The sequence below is a fragment of the Malaclemys terrapin genome, chromosome 5, assembly GCF_027887155.1.
Source record: "Malaclemys terrapin pileata isolate rMalTer1 chromosome 5, rMalTer1.hap1, whole genome shotgun sequence".
Taxonomy (NCBI): Eukaryota; Metazoa; Chordata; order Testudines; family Emydidae; genus Malaclemys; species Malaclemys terrapin.
In genome coordinates, this window is record NC_071509.1 from 126311955 (window position 1) to 126330450 (window position 18496).

The 18496-nt window shown below is 41.9% G+C and overlaps 1 long non-coding RNA gene across 1 annotated transcript in view; it reads left to right on the forward strand.

Moving 5' to 3' along the window:
* LOC128838387 (uncharacterized) overlaps positions 1-16428 on the forward strand; it is a 53626-nt gene extending 37198 nt beyond the window's left edge. The window contains exons 2-4 of the long non-coding RNA XR_008445173.1: positions 10884-11022; positions 14843-14970; positions 15692-16428. This is a non-coding gene — a long non-coding RNA (uncharacterized LOC128838387). The remainder of the gene's footprint in view (positions 1-10883; positions 11023-14842; positions 14971-15691) is intronic.
* The last annotated feature ends 2068 nt before the right edge of the window (positions 16429-18496 follow it).

An 18496-nucleotide genomic window follows, 5' to 3' on the forward strand; every position in this document is an offset into this window, starting at 1 on the left:
CCTACATTTAAATCTATCCATTCTAAATACAGAAACAAAGAAAAAGCAAGTTGTGTATAGAGAAGTGTGTGAAATCATTCCCCCCCCACACACACACACACCACCTCACTTTGAACAGAAATTTAGAACAGTAATTATAATTTGTACATTTGAAAAAAAAATCTCACTTTTAAGAGCCTAAGTAAATTAGACACTCAGATGGCATTGAATTTCAATGGGATTTATGCATTAAGCTACACCTATTTGGTGCTGTCTGTTTCCTTCACAAAATAGAAAAAAGCCTAATCCAACACAACAGATATGAACATCCCCATACTTTGAAATCTGAAATTCACAGCTGGTTCAGGTCTCTGTTGGATTGAAAACAAAACCACAGAGCCAAACACCTCCAACCTTTTGGTAAACAGATTAAATTTGGTTTTGAAATTAATATCTTGGGCCCATCAATACAGTAAATGAGGTCTTACAATAGCCAGATTTGCTATAAGTGAGTTCCACTGTAATTAGGGCTATAGACCTTGTAACGAATTACCTTGAGAAAGTATTTGGGGATACCCAGCTTTTGGTTCTGTCAGTAAAGAGCCTGCCCAAAGTTTAGCTTCCCTTTCCCTCTCCTTACCTGACCCATATTTGAAGGGATGCCAACTTTTCAAAAAAAAAAAAAAAAACCCACACACCCTTTAGGGAGAAGGGAGAAAAACAAACGAAAAAGCATAAGGCAAGCAATCTGGTGCAATTAATACAAGAACTGTCAGGAGTTTAGAGAGTAATAATGAGAATAGACAATGCTGTTCAAGGGCTGAACTTCAACTATAAGCAAGGAAATGACATTTACACGGAGTATAATTTCCATTTCAATGACAATCTTCTGTTATGAAAGATTAGTTTATTTTAGTTTATGGTAGTAAAATTAAAATCCTGTTCATTTCCTTGGAGTTTGCTTATAACTTTATACTATGGTGGCTAAAGCAGCAGGGAAAATAGCGAGCTCATAACCACCAGCTGCTTTTGGTTATTAATATGTACAGCTATATTAGATTGGTTTATTACTACATCAGAAGATTTATAGCACCATGAGACCAGATGAGATTGCTAATGGGATAAGGTTGCTGGAAAAAAAATCTGGTCAGGGCAATAGTGACCGCATGTTGTTGCCATCTGATCAGTGGCCTGTGTGAAACAAGTTTGGGGAGAAGCCTAACTCCAGTGTCCAGTTCCATATCACCAAAACCAATCACAAATTGCCATTCTTTGGCACCTTTATGTAGCAGTTTCTGCTGAAAGCCCAAAATGATGGGTGTGTTATAAGTGAAGCTAGATTAGATAAATAGGGCATGGAGGCCGAACTACACTCAGTTCATCTCATCATTGGCAGGGCAGTGTCATGAAGTTTACACTGTCACTACGCAAGCTTTACTGGTTCTGTAGAGGAGAGAACTTCCAACTTCAAGAACTGTGCTGGAGTGACAGTTCTGGAGGCTGAATTTGAACAAACATTCTACAATTCCTGGTCCTTATGAAGTTAAGTCAGGATTGCCAAAAATTATAGCAGAGGGCCATGCTGGAAACTTGTCAAAAGGCTGTGTGTATACAAAAAATATGCAGGCCAACCTTTTCAAACCTGGGTGCTTGATATTAGACTCCTCCATCCCATATTAGGGCACATAAAAACCCTTCTGTGTAAGTGCTTGCACATGGCTGTCCAGGCCTAACACTAAGTATTTGTATCTGAAAATTTTAAGTTATAAATCTTCTCAAAAATACCCAACTACCCTTTGCCTGTGCTTGTATCTTCAGTACTAAACGTTTAGTAATGGCTTGTTTAGTTCATGAGCAATAAAAATCCACACACCAGTTTAGCCCAAACCTGAATGAAAGTAGGCTGTATTTTTGAGATAATTTGGGTTCCCTAGCCTGAAATTCACACAGTGATATAAAAGATGAATACTTAGCAGCAACACAAATATAAGCCCCTCTTCTCCATCTGTTGGTCATCTCATTGTCAGAAATAATCACCATGAGCGTTGTGATGTGATCAGACCTCCAAAAAATTGGTTCTGGGGTCAGTACATGCTGTAGGTGTTTGTCTTAGTACTCCTACCTCTGCTTATTGAAATGACAGCATCGCGGTGTGCTGAAATTACCTTGTCATTCTGGGTACATGCCACGGTCAGAACAATCAATGCGCTTGTTGCGAAAGATCCTCTGCATCTGCATAGCACCTGGACTCAAAACAATAAAAAAAAAGCAAGTTTGCAGCTATTCTGTCCTGTCTCAGCCACCAGGAACTCATTTCTCGGCCTTTAATCTTTCCAACTACTGTCTAAATTCAACTATGCAACAGCAATAGTCTTTATTTCATAGTTTAGTTTGAAGACCTTAATTGTCATGTTAACTATTTCAAGTTTGCTGCATGAGTTGGGGGGAGGGGGTATTAATGGCACAGTAAGCAGCTGCAAAACAGTCTGTACTTACAAAGTCATTCTTCAAACTGGATGTTACTGCCTGACATTGAGTCCTATTGTGTCTTGAGGAGCGCTTGGAAAAAAAATCTGCTGGTGGTCTGGGGAGATATTCAAGACACCAAGACACATTTTTCTCTGATATCTCCTCCTCTGATAACATTTGAAGGTTATTTGTACCTTGCAGCTCAGTTTGTAATAAATCACTCTATAGCTATAATAGCCATTAGTGCAATAGTGGACTCTTATTGCTCTTCAAGTTCAAATCACCCTCCCCCAACCCTTTTTTGGGGAGAGGGAAGGGGTCTGCTGAAACTTAACCACTTCAGTCCTGAACTGTAATGGTCAAGATCTGTAGAATTAACCAGACAGAACTGAAGGGCTTTTAAACTTTTTCAAGGACTTAGCTGTATACATACTTAAAATAGAAATAACCATGCTGCATGCTTAGTCATTGCCAATTCTAATCAATGAGGGGAGTATATTAAAATACAAAAGTCTGACATTCTGAAAATCAAGACAACGACAAATTTTACTTCTTTTTAGAGGAGTCCACTAACAAACAAACAAGCATTTCTGTGAAAATATGATACGTTAGCACAATGCTGGAAGGACATGTAGTCAGTGGAGGCTGGTGTTGTGGAAGCATGTGATAGTTGCTCCCACTAACCTAATCCCTAATTTCTTTACTTCTGGTAATTCTGGACTTGTTAGGAATGATTTAATTTGAGTAAAGCTGCATAACAGATTCTTGTTAAAAAAAAAGTCATGCAAGTGTCTTCATTTTCTCTTTTTTAAAAGCTAGGATCTGGCAATGAACTTGTGTTTAAATAGCCAATAGTGAAAGAAAATGAAATTCATACCCCCACATTCAATGGCAAACATATTTGTGAAGTAAGTGTTATTGGTCTACAGACAGGCCAGATCCTCAGCTGGTGTAAATCAATGTACCTCCATGGCTTTCATGGTGCTATGCCAAGTTACACGAGATGAGGATTTGGCTCTATATAATAAGTAGCCAGAGCAATGAAACAGTAAACAACTGAAGACTCTTGTTTGTTATGAATGAAGATCTTGATTATTTCAAATCAAAAATGTTAACTACACTACATTGATAAAAAAGGATTGTTAGTCAAGCAACTTATAGTTTTCCTTCCCAGTAAGAATTTATTCAGTGGAACATCACAAGATAAAATTTAAAGAAAAAAAAGTCAATTTAATACCATCTTAGTGCATTTTGGGGGACATTAATGGTTAGACACGGAGTCTGATACTTCATTCCCTTGCAAGTCTTTGGGCTACATGATCAGATGGCAGTCTGAGATCTCAATAGCCTGCAAATACTTAGGCATGTGCTCACCTTTAAGTGCACGAGCAGTCCTGCTGACTTTCTCATTTAATTTGTACTAAGATAGTGGCAATTACTCAACTGCCTAAAATTCAATATTAATCATTACATTTTTTTAAGTTAGTACTGATGCTTTCCCCAATGGCAGAGTTGCAAGTGAAATTACATTGGTCATATGTCATAAGAATAAATACAATAGGATGGAACCTTGGTTGCTGTAAATCAAATAACACATCTGTGCTGATTTACACCAGTGGAAAATCTAACCAATATATTACTTCATGCGCTTTTTAAATAATCCTATTCAAGGTCCCTTCCAGTTCTAGGAGATAGATAGCTTGTCTTCATTTACTGTAGATGTCCTATATCTCCACTGTTCTCCTGTTGACCTTCTATGTTACCTTCCCACTTCTCAGCTGTTAGCATGCTTGGTCATGTCCTTTAATTTCCCACAACCATTTTTTAAAAGAAATTCTCTAGTCTTTCAGCTCTCCAGTCACATCTCTACTTTTGGCATCACTTATTTTCATTAAAAGTCTTGGTGAAATCTACCCTTGAATTCACTCTCACCTCTTGCCACACCTTTTCTCTGGACTCACATGGCAATTCTTCATTCCTCCTCTTATGTATCACTTCTGACTCCTGGGGGAGGGGAGAAGAAGGTCTTACACTATCCACTGTCATGTGTATTTAAGGGACCATATCCCTGGCAGGGTGCAAAATTAACTTTGGAGGGTCAATTAAATGCACTAGTGAAGCAGAAGTGTCTCTTGACTGCAGAATCCACATAGGCAGAATCCTTTGAGATGCCGAGCATCCTTATCTCCCACTGAAGTCAATGGGAGCTGAAGGCTCTCAGCACTTCCCAGGGTCATGCCATTATTGTGAGTATAAGCCAAGATCATGGATTTTACAGAGGCAAAGGAATATTCAATAAGCCAAAATATATGAACATTCTCAATGCTTTCATCTTACCTCATGGGGAGGTTGAGCTTGTCTTATTGGAATTGGCATGGATGTCACCGTAGAGAGAGTTGGCAGACGATTGGCTGATAGGATAATACTGGATAAGGTTGTGGCAAAACAACTCTCATTTCTTTGACCCAGTCCACCTAGTTCTAGTCTTGGCTGCGGTACTGCAGCCTCTTCAACCAGGGTTAATCAAATCAACCTGCTCCCATATACCAGGACAATGGGCATGCTATAAATGCATCAGGAGATGTACATATAGTTCTGCACAGTCTTTTGTTAAATCAGGGAAGTATGGCTTTACTTCAGTCTAGTCATTATGCAGATCACTGAAATCAGGCCTCAAAAATGCTATATCATTTGTCTGAAGCTGTTAATAAATATGGATATGCATATTCATGTCTTAAAGGTATGAACACATGCACAGTACCTGATTTTTCAATCTTTCAACACTTTGGTTGCAATTAAAAACATACACACATAAAAAGCCCCATTGAATATTAAGAGTTTGTTACTTGCGGAGATTATTAAAATGAAAATCTGCTTATTAGAACAAGAAAAGCCCAAACTGATAAAGCATTTGGGATGGAAAAAGGGATGTTTAATGGGTTTCAGTTTGTCTGAATCTTTCTCATATGTCCTTCTACTTTACCAGGCTAGGAATACATAAGGCAACGTGGAACCAATTGTAAAATAAAGCTAGGTTTTTTAATTCTGAAAACTGGAGTTTGGAGTAGCAAATTTGACACTTTCAATAAAGCATTCTTGTGTACAGTGAAACCCAATTACTTTCTACTCCACTATATCCACTTTTAGTGCAAGTCCCAAACTATTTAATGCACTGCTCTGAATGCTTGCCAAATACATGTTCATTCATTCACATCTCTCCTGAAATCTTGCTTATGCTGTCTCATCTATGGAAAGTGTGAGGGAGGATAGATAAACAGATAATCACTATCATAAAAAGGAACTGAGCCATCAAAATGTGTATGCCTTGCTGAGTAACAATGCAATCTTATTCTCTCCCAGTCCTGTGTCTCCTTCCCCCTCGCCTCCACCTTTGGGAGGCTTTTTATGACCTTCCCTTGTTGTGTCCTGTTAAATGTAGATGCATTCTTCAGCACAGGGCCCATGGCTAAAGTTTGAAATTTGGATGCCTAAAGTTACGCTCAAATCCTTGAAGTCAATGGGAGCTGCTTATGCCCAGCACCTCTGAATATCAGGCCACTTTTATTACCGTTTCAAAATATGGATTTAGGATCTGACCTACTTTTGGATATGGCCTCATTTTGAGAAGTCCCCAGTGCATGGCTGAGCATTTGAATACGTTTCATCATAAAGCTATACACTCCTGATTGTCCCCTTCTGTGGGAAAACTTAAAGGAGATGAAATCCCATAAAGGTGCGAATTGCTGAGACACTTCCCCATAGTTCCAGAGCAGGGGAGCTTACCCTGCTTTGTGACAGAACAGGCTGCTGGGCCCATCCACAGAGGCTTAGAAGGCAATCAGGGGCTATAGCCTGTATCTGCCTAATTCCTAGGCCTCTACACTAGCTCTGGCCCACTGTAGTGCTAATCCCACTCCTTGGCAGCCTGGCTCCAGTAGGGCCACACTGCTAGGAACACTACTGGCCATTACTGCCCCAGTGAACCCTCCGAAAGTGGGATCCAACGGATAAGGAGGGTCATGGACTAGTAATACAAATTCAGGCTATATTACTTATCTGAGCTCCAACCTGCATTCCCCTAGTCTGCTCCTTTGTCTTGCACAGATTCACAAGCCATGGAGCACTGATTGTTGGGTGTGGGTGAAAGTGGACTAGACAGATTATACTCATTAAAGCAGGATTGAGCTCCTCTGTTTTGTTCTGAGCACTGTTTGCCTTGCACTTATACACAGTGCTCTGCCCCTATGCAGTGCATGATGCAATCCCTGAGAGTGTCTGGTTTAGCTGAAGTGAGAGACCGTCATACTGCAGCTATTTGAGCAGAGCTGTGGATGGTAGCGACGTTTGATTTATTAAAACAATTATTTTTTTTTTCTCCATAGAGAGACATCCAGGGAGAGGAGTAAAGTTTTAACAGACCATTGTAATGTCTATGAAAGACATTACCAGGATGACTCAGGGACAATGGAAAGTCCGAGTCTTTTGCTGAAGCATTATTGGCCACTTTCCTAGAAAGATTTTTATTAATGTTCCTAAACCTCACAGGCCCATATGAGCACTATACATGTTGATAACAAAATCATTGAAATATTGTAAGCCTGTGCTCTGAGAAGGAAAAACTTGGGCCTATCCTGAGGCAAGATTATACTGTAAGTGTACTAAACAGTAGAAGGAAGGAAAATTTCCTTCCATTATCACTTGCTTGTGGTCAATAGTAGTGTCTTTTTACTTAGTTCTCATGATCACTGTAAGTGCACAAAACCTGATTCCCACACGCAGCCACCAATGAGAATGGCAAGACATTTGTATTCTTCTAAGATACAGGGCCCATAAGTGGGGTAGTACTCTGCTGATTCCAGCAGAGCTGTTTTCTTCTTCTGACACTGAATTTGATGCACAGTCTGCAATAGCTGCTTAAATAAGGGCCACCAGAAACTAATTAACAGTGACTTCTTTTTAAAGAGCATGTTGCTGGTTATCAGGACAGTCTTCTGAAGTCCTGCTGGATAGGCAGAATGGCTGATGCTTAATAGGAAAACTTGGTAGCTAAGCAGGCTTATTAAAAGCCTCCATATTTTACATATTGACATAGAATATGTTTCTAAGCTCACTGAAGTTAATGGGAGTTTTTCCATTGATTTCAATGGGCTTTGTATCAGGGCCATATAGCAGTTATTTGCTTCTATTGTTCTGTTTCAGGTGATGCTAGGTTGAGGCTTGAAGAAAACTCGTACATGTGGATATGGGCCACTAATACTTCTCCTTGATAGCTGTGGCTTTGAGATCGTGATCTAATTCTGCTCCTGTATCACCAAGTCCTGCTAGCTGACTCTTCAGTGACTTGCTGTGACCAATCTTGACAGATTTTACAGGGAAAATGTAAAATGATCTGCTGGATCGTTATGTTACTGTAGTGTCTAGAGCTAGTCAAACTTTTTGACAACTCTTTTCTGTAGAAAAATGCCATTTTGTCAAAACCAAATGTTGCAGAGAAAGTTTTATATATAAAGATCCAGGATGGGGGAGAGATCCCGGAATAGCTGAAGCCCAGTGATGAGGGCACTTACCAGGGATGTGGGAGACCCTGGTTGAAGCCCCTGGTTTTCAGAAACAGGGACTTCAAACTGGTTCCCCCACATGCCTGCTGAGTGTTCTAACCATCAGTCTATTGGCTAATTTTGGGTGGGTCACTCTCCCTTGTTTTGTTCATGAGACTGCAAAACATTTTTGTTTTGAATATGAATGAATTTGGTTTTGATGTATCAACATTTTTCATGAAATGGAATTGTGTTCCAGCCAGTCCTAGTAGCATCCCTTGCCACTGGGCTACATAGTATTCTCCAGGTCAGTGCTTCTCAACCAGGGGTACACATACTCCTGGGGGGGAAACACAGGTCTATCGGAGGGTGTAGTTTTACAACAGGCTACATAAAAAGCACTAGCAAAGTCAGTACAAACTACGATTTCATACAATGACTTGTTTTATACTGCTCTATATACACTATATGCTAAAATACACATACAGTATTTATAGACCAATCAATTTTATAATTATATGGTAAAAATGAGAAAGCAAGTGATTTTTCAGTAGTAGTGTGCTGTGACACTTTTTTATTTTTATGTCTGATTTTATAAGTAAGTAGTTTAAGTGAGGTGAAACTTGGGGTATGCAAGACAAATCAGAATCCTGAAAGGGTTACAGTAGTCTGAAAAGGTTGAGAACCACTGCTCTAGAGATTGCTACAATCCACATTTGTGCTATGTTTTCGTATCTTTATAATAAGGCCAAAACCTGAAGTTGTGATTTTAGGGATACTTGGTAAATTTGGATATTCATACTTGACAGATATCCCTCACAAGTAAATTCTTCTATGTTAAATACTATGGATCCAGTCGGTCTTGTATTTCACTCGTCGTTCAGAAGATTCACAGGTATATATGGAATAAGGTTGAGTTAAGCATTCCAACCATTCCACATATATGCATTCCTAGAGGATCAGAATATGACTGACAGCCTTCCATTATTTTAATATATTCAGGTTAGATTTAAACTTGAGGGGGAAAAAATAGTGAAACATGGTAGAACTGAGGCTGAACAATTATATGTCTAACTACATGGATTAAATATTCATTTTTAAAAAGATTTTTGTTCTTCATCTAGTAAATTGTTCTCATTCCAGAGTTCAATCTTCAATAGCACATTGGAAGAATCATAAAAAATTTAAATACTGTCATTACACTTTGGACTGCATGTATTGACAATTTATCCCATGCATCATTTACAACAAAGCCTACAATTTTAGGCAGTTAGATTTTGCTGCAGTTCTTTTGAGGCAGAACAACATCTGTTAAGAAGGGTTAAAATGAATACAGCTATAAAGGGCACAGATCAAAAGCTAAGAAGCTCTTGACCTCAGTGTAAAAGCCTAATATTTTTGAGACTTGCTTTCCAGGACTATATCATAATAACACAGTCTGGTGCAACATTTAGACAAACTATACTGCACATGATCATCTAAGACAGGCATGACATGGTATCTCTACATTCAGGTTTTTTTTCTACCTCGCTCTTACTATGCGTGCACTGCCACATGCTGTAACCAGCAAATAAGTACATCTTCAGCTTTATGGGCACACACATGCATCCATTCTTGAATGCCTGATTGTTTGCTACTTCGAATAAGTTGCAGTGTTGGTTATATTTTAGCTGGGTACCCATTTTGGAGCTGCAAACTTGCCTGTCCTGACTAGATGGTATCACGTCTATAATGTCGGATCTTTTTATATTTAAATGATCAATAAACTCATACCCTCAGACATGAAATTTTAATGACAAAATTATAGCATAAAAATAGAAAGACAAAGCTTTAAAAGCTGAGAGAATGACCCAAAAAGCTCTGAAGTTCTCTTTTGGGTAAGCTCCCGCAAATAAGAACACTTAGCTGAACACGTTGAGCTATATTGAGGCTTTTTAAGCCAGATCTGCCTTAGGTTGTTCGAGGTGCCCCATGCTGAGGCAGTTGCCAGAAACACTATGAATACAGAGGAGACAGGCAAACAGACTGCTTCCTGGGTCACACTGGAGAATACACACTGAGGTGGTATCTACAGCACAGCCATTTAAAAGGTGGCGTGTACGCTTCCTCTGGGACTAGCCTCCAGCTTCTAGTGGGTGTGGAATGAAAATGGGGTTGTGGCTACACCCCTACCACTTCAAAGTCCAGTGTTTCAGGTGGTGCAGACTTAGTGTTTAGGGGGTGCAAACAATAGGATTCTATCTTCCCTTTCACTCATTCATCCCTTTGCTATCCTCCCAGAATCAGGGTCATTATCAGGTCCTTCAACTGCATCCTCAAAACCCACCTAATAGCTTAAGGGGCCAATAGACACAGTTGATACTTATTCCATATATTTATAATGAGCAAAAGTTTTATAGGTGTATAAAACTACATGGATTAGATATTTTAGCTCTCACCCTTTTATATGGAATATGTTGGTCTTCCTAGGTTGTATGCTTTTCACGGCAGGGAATTGTATTGTCATAAGTATTTGCATAGCACCCAGTCCAATGGAGCTCCAATTATGATTTGGTCTTGTGGGAGCTACTGTAATATAAGCCTTAAATAATGATAATGGAAAGTCTGTGGTCTAAAGCGCCAAAGGGGAAGGAGCACTCTGCTCCCATCTATTGGTGAACTGGGGGAAGCAGAGCTACAGAAAGAACTTCATTTGCATAATCATTATACCCAGAATTCCTTCAGTGACACTTCAGGGGTCACCATAACTTTTAAAACAACTCAGAAATGGTTGGGTAGTAGAACAGAATCTGTTTAAGGGCCCTATTTGTATATTATGTACTGCAGTGGGGTTTTGTTTAAGGACTATAGTGGTAATGCTAATAGTTATTATATACAACAAATTCTGCTCTCTTGAAGAACCTGTACTTTTGAGAGTAGAGACAACATACATCAAAGTTCTGTCTGGGAGCTTGTTGCAGATGATGAGACAGCTCTTTGTTGGGGGTATAACAGAGCTCTTCACTGAAGCCACAGCAGCAGAGCTGAGTGAACTCTGGTAAGTTCTTTCCTTCCCATTCAATAATGAAGTTGAAATCACTTGTGACCTAAATGCACCCCTATAGTCATACCCTACACACTACTGTATGAATCTTTGCACAAAATATGCTTTGTGAGCTATCATTTAAAAACTAATAACTTGCTAGCCAATATCATGGTGAAATGTATGTACAAAACACATAGTAAGAGTTATGAACATAAGCTGAAATGCATTTACCAGACCAGTCTGGGGGAGGGTGTGATAGGGTCTTCCATGGCCAGGCAACCTAAGGGTTAGATCACTGGTCTTTCAGTCTGCAAGGCAAGATGGGGTGGTAAGGGAACCCTGACCCTCCCGCTCTACCCCCCACCCTAAGCTCAGGGCCCCGAGTAGATCAATCCCTAAACAAGCAATCCCAAGCAGGGAGTCAAGACCCACTTCCCTGGGTTACTTCCTGCAAGTCTCTTCAGTTTTGCTCATGGTCCCACTAGTTCAGTTGCCCCAAGTGCTGGGGCTTAGTTGCAGCCTCCCCTTGGCAGAGGAGCCCTTACTTACCTCAAGTGCTTGTACTAGCTGGTGGGTTACTGAGCCATCCCTTCAGGCAGATAGAGAACACCTGGCCCCTTACCAGTTAGGACTCAACTGAGCCAGGCTCCCTTCTTTTCTACCTCCTCCTTGCCTGCCACTGGCTACAGGTATAGCAGGGTGGGGCTTGCTGAACCCAAAGGTTTTCTTTAACCCCCAGTGTGCTGGATGGCAGTTTCTCTACTCCCTCACAGGATGCAAAACAAAATATCAAAAATAAAGAACAAGCTGATCCCTTTAGCCAGGTGTCACCAAAGGTAATTGGTAGGGCCCTACCAAATTTATGGCCATAAAAACATGTCACGGACCATGAAATCTGGAGAGGGGCAGGGCTGGGGGCACCCCACCTGGGGGCTCCTACTATGGGATGGGCTCTAACTGTTAGTCCCAGCCCAGGCTGGGGAGGGATGGGACTTCCTCTTCCCCTGCAGGGGCCACTCCTGGAGCTGGGTCAGACCTCCTGCCAGAAACCTCCCTGGGTTGCAGGAAGCTCTGCGGCTGCTGGCTGGGATCCCAGTTCTGAAGGCAGCATAAAAGTGAAGGTGGCTGTCTGGCCCCAACTTGCGTGGAAGGCTGCGGCCCCAGCTGTCACCCCCTCCCCCGATGCAGAGAGGTTCCGGCCCCAGCTGTCACTCCCTTCCCCCCGTATGGAGAGTCTGCAGCCCCAGCTGTCACCCTTCTGTCCCCATGCAGAGAGGCTGCAGCTCCAGCTGTCACCCCCTCCCCCCCACGCAGAGAGGCTGTGGCCCCATCTGTCACCTCTTCCCCCCATGCAGAGAGGGTGCAGCCCTAGCTGGCAGCCTTCTGACCCAGGCGGGGAAGTTGCAGCCCCAGCTGTGAGCCCTCCAGCCCAGTCGGAAGGCTGCTGGGAAAGCCCAGCCATATGCATCTGACAAAGTGGGTATTCACCCACGAAATCTCATGCTCCAATATGTCCAGGGCCAGCTTTAGCAGGTGCAGAGCCCCATGCCGGGATACAAATTGTCTTGCCCTGACTCCGCCCCCTCCCTGCCCCATTGGATCCCTCCCCAAATCCCTGCCCTGGCCCTGCCTCTTCCCCAAGCATGCCACATTCCTCCTCCTCACCCCTCCCTCCCAGGCTTGTGCTGATCAGCTGTATGGCAGCGCAAGCGCTGGAGGGAGTGGGGAGAAGCAGGACGCGGCTTTTTTTTTTTTTTTCCCGCTCTGCTGGCAGCTCCGGACGTTGCGGGGCCCTCTTAGGCCCGGGGCCCCATTCTGGGGAATCGGCTGAATCGGCTTAAAGCCAGCCCTGAATATGTCTGTTAGTCTATAAGGTGCCACAGGACTCTTTGCTGCTTTTCCAGACATATGGTAACCCACCCCCGATTCCTGCCATCCTCACTTCTGTGCTGGTGGTGGTGATGGCACTGGCTTTAGAGCTGGGCTTCCGGCCAGCAGCTGCTGCTCTCTGGCTGCCCAGCTCTGAAGGCAGCACCGCCGCTAGCAGCAGCACAGAAGTAAGAGTGGCAATCCCATGACCTTCCTGCCGTCTTTATATGTCTGTGTTCTAAAACAGACGGCCGCCCTGCTATCCTGCCACTTGGGCTATGGAACTTGTGTGCTGGTAGGAGAACCCCCTTAAGGATTACAGATCTCCTTTGACCCTATACTGCTGTTCACTGGGTATCAATAAAAGGCCAGTTTGACTGGAGGTAAGGAGTTAAGCGGAAGTGCAGTCCTAGTGCTCTGATGTACTTGTGAAATTCAGAGTTTGAATATTCAGTCTCTTGATCTCATGGTTGTGCAAGGAAAAGGTCCTGCTGTAGGAGAACAGCCAGAGATGGAAATGTAACCTTCACAGCAGAGATGGAAGCTACAAGTTGCGTAGTCATTGTATAGTATGGAACAGGGTGGATAAAAATTGATGATTTAAACATAAATCAAAAATAAGAGATTTTTTTCATTTAAATTGGATTTTATTATTTAAATTAAATATATTTTTCTTTTAAAAATAAACCTGTTTAAAATTACATTTTAGAGTGTGACAACTTATGTAAAATAATTACACTAAATAAAAAAATATGAAGCAGTATATGTTTGCTGCTGAAGTTTTAAAGAAAGCCAAACCACTGAATTAGTAGAGGTCACTGGCTAAGCACCTGGAACCAGAGTGTGTTGAACTGCTAATCCATCTTTTGACAGCAGTAATCTCTTCTACCGGTGCAAGGATCATACATATTCCATATCCATTTATTCAACTAATTCAGCTCAATGACTAGTTCATTCAAAGTTAAGAAATCAATAAAGCAGAAAAGCTTGATTTCCTCTTCCTATCAATGAATAAAAACTAGGTGTGAGAAGATGAAATTCTCCTAGTTCTAAAGTCTTGAAGGACATGGTAACTAGAAAGAACCATTTCAATTCACTAACTACAGTTTAATAAATCAGTTAGCTTTAAAAGCAAAATGTTTTTGGAAAAAAGAAATCCTCATGTACCCAGCACATTTATGCAATTTTTAAAAATGCCATCTTCGCACATTTCTATTTGAATTCCAGTTTCCATCCAAATAGAGCTTAACACCTATCACAAGTGAAAAATTAATTATCATCTAGTAAATAAGAAATACATCATTCACCATCTTCTAACATAAAACTTTAAAAATTAAGAATCTAAATAAACATATGTTAAGTTAAATAAATGGGTATAGCTGTAGTGTATCCTCCTGTTTAGCAAAAGAAGTACCAGATTTAGTGTAAAGGCTATATTTAGTTGCAAATCAACATGTTTTAATGTCTACCAGCCACTGAGTATCGACTTTTGGGGTTTTTTTTTTAGAAAATCACAAAAAAATACAAATAAAAACAATATTAAAATTAAGGTTTCCTGCTTGCTGATTTAAATCATGATTATAATCAGTGATTTAAATAGTTTTCATTTAAATCAATCCTTCCTGATATGGAAGCACTGATGCTACTTGTCTCATTAGCAAGAATTCTGGAAACAAAACACGAAGAGTTAAATGGGGCCTCACAATCACAGTCTGGTTACTTCATTACAGCTCTAAGGTGTTGTGGTGCTGATTTGAGCCCTGAATGCCAATGTATCCTTATGAAGCAGAATTAATTATTACTGTAAACACATCTGCAGCTAAAGCCATCTTCATCTTATGAACATGATTTTTGTTCCCCTTCTACCTTCTTGAATGGGCATTATGTATGTCACATTCTTCTGATAGGCTGCTGCTATAGTTTTTGCTTGTTTGTTTGTTTGTCTGTATTTGGTTTTTTTAAGGGTGGAAGTTGAAGGACACTCTCCCTAAACAGGTGTCTGATTACATGAACAAGCAGTGTAACCCAGCTGCATTAATAACCCACACTTTGCCTCAATGAAGGATTCGAACTGCTGTGAGCAGGGAAAAGGTGAGATATTTTATTTATTCATCTAAATGACACTTTTGTGACTCAGTCTGATGTAGGAATTTCCAGAGAAAGATTCTGCCATTTCTTGACCAGTTTTTGTGATAGATAAGAGATGGATTCAAAATGGAAACTGATCCAGACCCCTTTTTTTCACAAACTTTCAGAATGTTTGTATCTGAAGCTTGTGTGTATCTAAATACGGATTTTAAACAAGAATCCTGAGTCCAGTCATTCCTGAGACTTGAAGAAATCTGAGATCAAGATCTGAACCTCATGACTCAGGTCTATCTGTCATTTAAAAGGTGTAAATAGAAAGACAGTGGCCTGTCACTTTGAGAATTCTGAGTGCTTGGAAACTGAAAATCAGGAAACTTATTTAAGGGTCTAAATACTTAATTTAGGTGCCTAATGTTAGGCACTTAAGTCTGAAAATTTGGCAATACAGTACACATGAAGATTTAGGAGAAATTATCCTTATTCTGTGGACAAGGATTACTTCTCTGTCTCTGTGGTCAGTTTATGTGTTCCATAGCACACAGAATGGAATTGTGAAAATAACTGAAGGAGGAGAATGGGCTTGTTGTAATAGATATCCAATGTCAGTGTATGGATGATTGTTCTCTCTGGAAATATAGGGCATGATTTATGTGTGCGAAGTCCATCTTGATGTGCGTGGAGCATTGTTTGGCAAACATGTTAATTCTTCTATTTTCTGTTTCAGTATTTGCAGCATCCTGTTGTTTTAAGCCCCTGAGCGATGAGGAGTGGGGTGTGAGCAGCACAGCGCTTCTCCTCCAGAATCACCTGTCTGACTCCTTCCCCTTAGTCAAAACTTTTATTAGTGTGTTGATTTTACAATCTTTGCTTCTAGAGCTGTGTAAATTGGGCTTCTCTGAACCTGGAAACATCTGAATAGATTGAGGAATCATTTTTGTTTTGGATTAAGAATTCAAACCTCCGTCCATAGCTTCGAGGTGTGTGAAAGAGAGCAGAGCATGTCGGAAGGTGGTTATCCTGATGGATCTGCTTCCAAGTTATTCGGAATTAAACGAAATTAACCATTCCATCAAGTAATTACAATAGCTCTCGTGGAACCTCTCCCAGTATGTTCCTCAGGTCCATTGTCTGCTGCCTTGCAGTTGCTTTTTAATCAAGGCTCCTCTGCCTCTTCCTGGACTCCACAATTTGGTCAAGAGCAAGTACCAACCAATCTGCAACCGACGGCACATAACTTGAGTGTGATACACAGAGGGCTTCTACTGAAACAAAGATGTAATCTGAGAAGGCATTTATCAGGTGGAAAGAGGAACACTTTTGTTAGCATGGATTTCCCATTCAAACTGAATAATGACCTTCTGTTACTGTAACATTTCATTAAATGCAGGAAACTGGTTTTCCAATTGCTTCTTGCTTTTCATGTTCTCTTGTGATCCTTACTGCAAAGTTTGTGTAAATGTATCGGGATCGAAATTAAAGTTAACTAATTCAAACTTTGTGGTTTTTTCCCCTCCTAAACAGGGGGAGAGATCATAAATATTGATCTCTACTTGCTTAGGTCAGAGTGTACTGACACTACTGTAAGCTGACCATCTACTCAGAAGGAGCACCACCACCTCCTTTTGCCTGTTGACATAATTACTATTTGCTCTCAGAATATGGAGTTCTCCATCTAATCTCTAGTTTCAGATGTAGACCCCCCCCCCCCATGTGACCTAATCTGCCCTTCCTGTATAGATTATACCTAGGTCTGATGGGGTCCCATTGATCAGTGTCATCACACCACAGTTCAGCAATCCATATTTATACAGTTATAGACATAGAAATGTAGGGCTGGAAGGCACCTCGGCAGGTAACCTAGTCCAGCCCCTGAGCCACGACAGGAGGTTGGCAGGGTGGGGTGCAGGCCTTTTGCTCTTTCTGTTTAGAAGGTATTGTCAGCCAGGGGGCTGAGCATCTCCAGTGGCCCTTTTCCCCACTTGGCCTCCCAAGAAGCAAGCCATAGTGGGCTAGAAAGCTGCTCAGCTCTGGCCGTTGTTCGCCGTGCAACAGCGGACAATGGCTGAGAGCATGGGGAATTAGCTCCAGTGGTTAAATGCTCACTTTACATGTGAGTGGCAGCAGGATCGAGGCCTGCATTCTCCAGCCTGCTTGTTTCAGCAAGGGGATTGATGCCTGTGCCCTCCAGATAGTGGGGCAAGGACTTTCCCCGAGTCCCTCCAAGGTAGCCAGCCCACATCCTTCCCGTTTTTTGCCCCCTCTCCCTATAGAAGTCAGGCAAAAGAGCCCAAACCACCCTCTCCAGGCACACAGTCACCAAGTGACCGCCATGGGGAGTCAAACCCACAACACAGGCATTATTAGCTCCACACTCTACTCAGCACACAAGAAGCATGCTTCCCCTGGATGTTTGGAAAGGAGCAACAGGCTGCCAAGGGAACTTTGTGGCCTATGGTATGACATGGGAGTGGCGGGGACAGTCTCCGGTCAAGGGTCTGAGTCCAAATGATAGAGCCATTCCCGTCCATGCAGAAAGTAGTGTGATAGATGTCTGCATTCTTTAGTCAGCCTGTCTCATGCTGCCTTTTTTGCGCCCCCTGGTTATGGCAGTGAGGGAACAGAGCAAGTCCTTTGCAAAGCCTCAACTAAGGGAGCCTCCAGTGGAATCAAACCCACATTCTCAGGTGCTGGAGTAGGCATTTGTGACGGTCGCCTCACTAGCCTGTTTCTGTTTACGATGCATGGGTTAAGATGGCAGGTCAGGAGGCAATAGGCTATGTAGGAGTAAGGGCAGAAGAGCCTAGAGGCAAAGAGGGCCTAGAAGGGTGAGTCTGGAGTTAATTGTGTCATGCAGGGCACATAGGGAGGCTGTCAGGGTCACAGGGGTCAAGGAGAGCAAGTTTGGAGGAAACCGAGACAGACAGGGATCACTGATGAAAAGCTTGGTAGGAGTTGGGGTTCAATCAGGCAATCTTGGGGGTGGGGTGGGGGATCAAGGAGAAAAAGGCTCAAGATAGAGAGGGTCATGCAGATATCAATGAGGATAGATGTGGAGGCACTGGGGTAAATGATGCCCCAGCAAACCAGACTGGAGGTAGTGGGGGCCTTCGAGAGGTCCCTCAGAGGCAGTGGGGTCACAAAGAGTGTAAGCCGGAGACTATGAGGGCTGGCACAGAGGATACTATGAATCATTTTAGCCTCCGTGGGGTCACATGACACAAAGAGCAGAGATTCATACAGAGGTCAATGAGGATCAAATTGGATCCAGAGCGGGCAAATAACAACACAGAAACAAAGGCTGGAGTAATGGAGAGTTCACTGAAGTTAAATTCAATGCAGAGAGTTCACAAAAGGTCACAGACAGCATAGTGGGAAGCAGTGTGGGGTCAGGCAGAGGTCTATCATGATCAATTTTGATGCAGAGGGTTCAAATAAGGAAACAGAGAGCGATGCAGGGGTCATTGAGGGAGCACAGAGGTTCAATTTGAAGACAGAAGGTACACAGGAGGTCACAGAGAGTAGGGCTTCA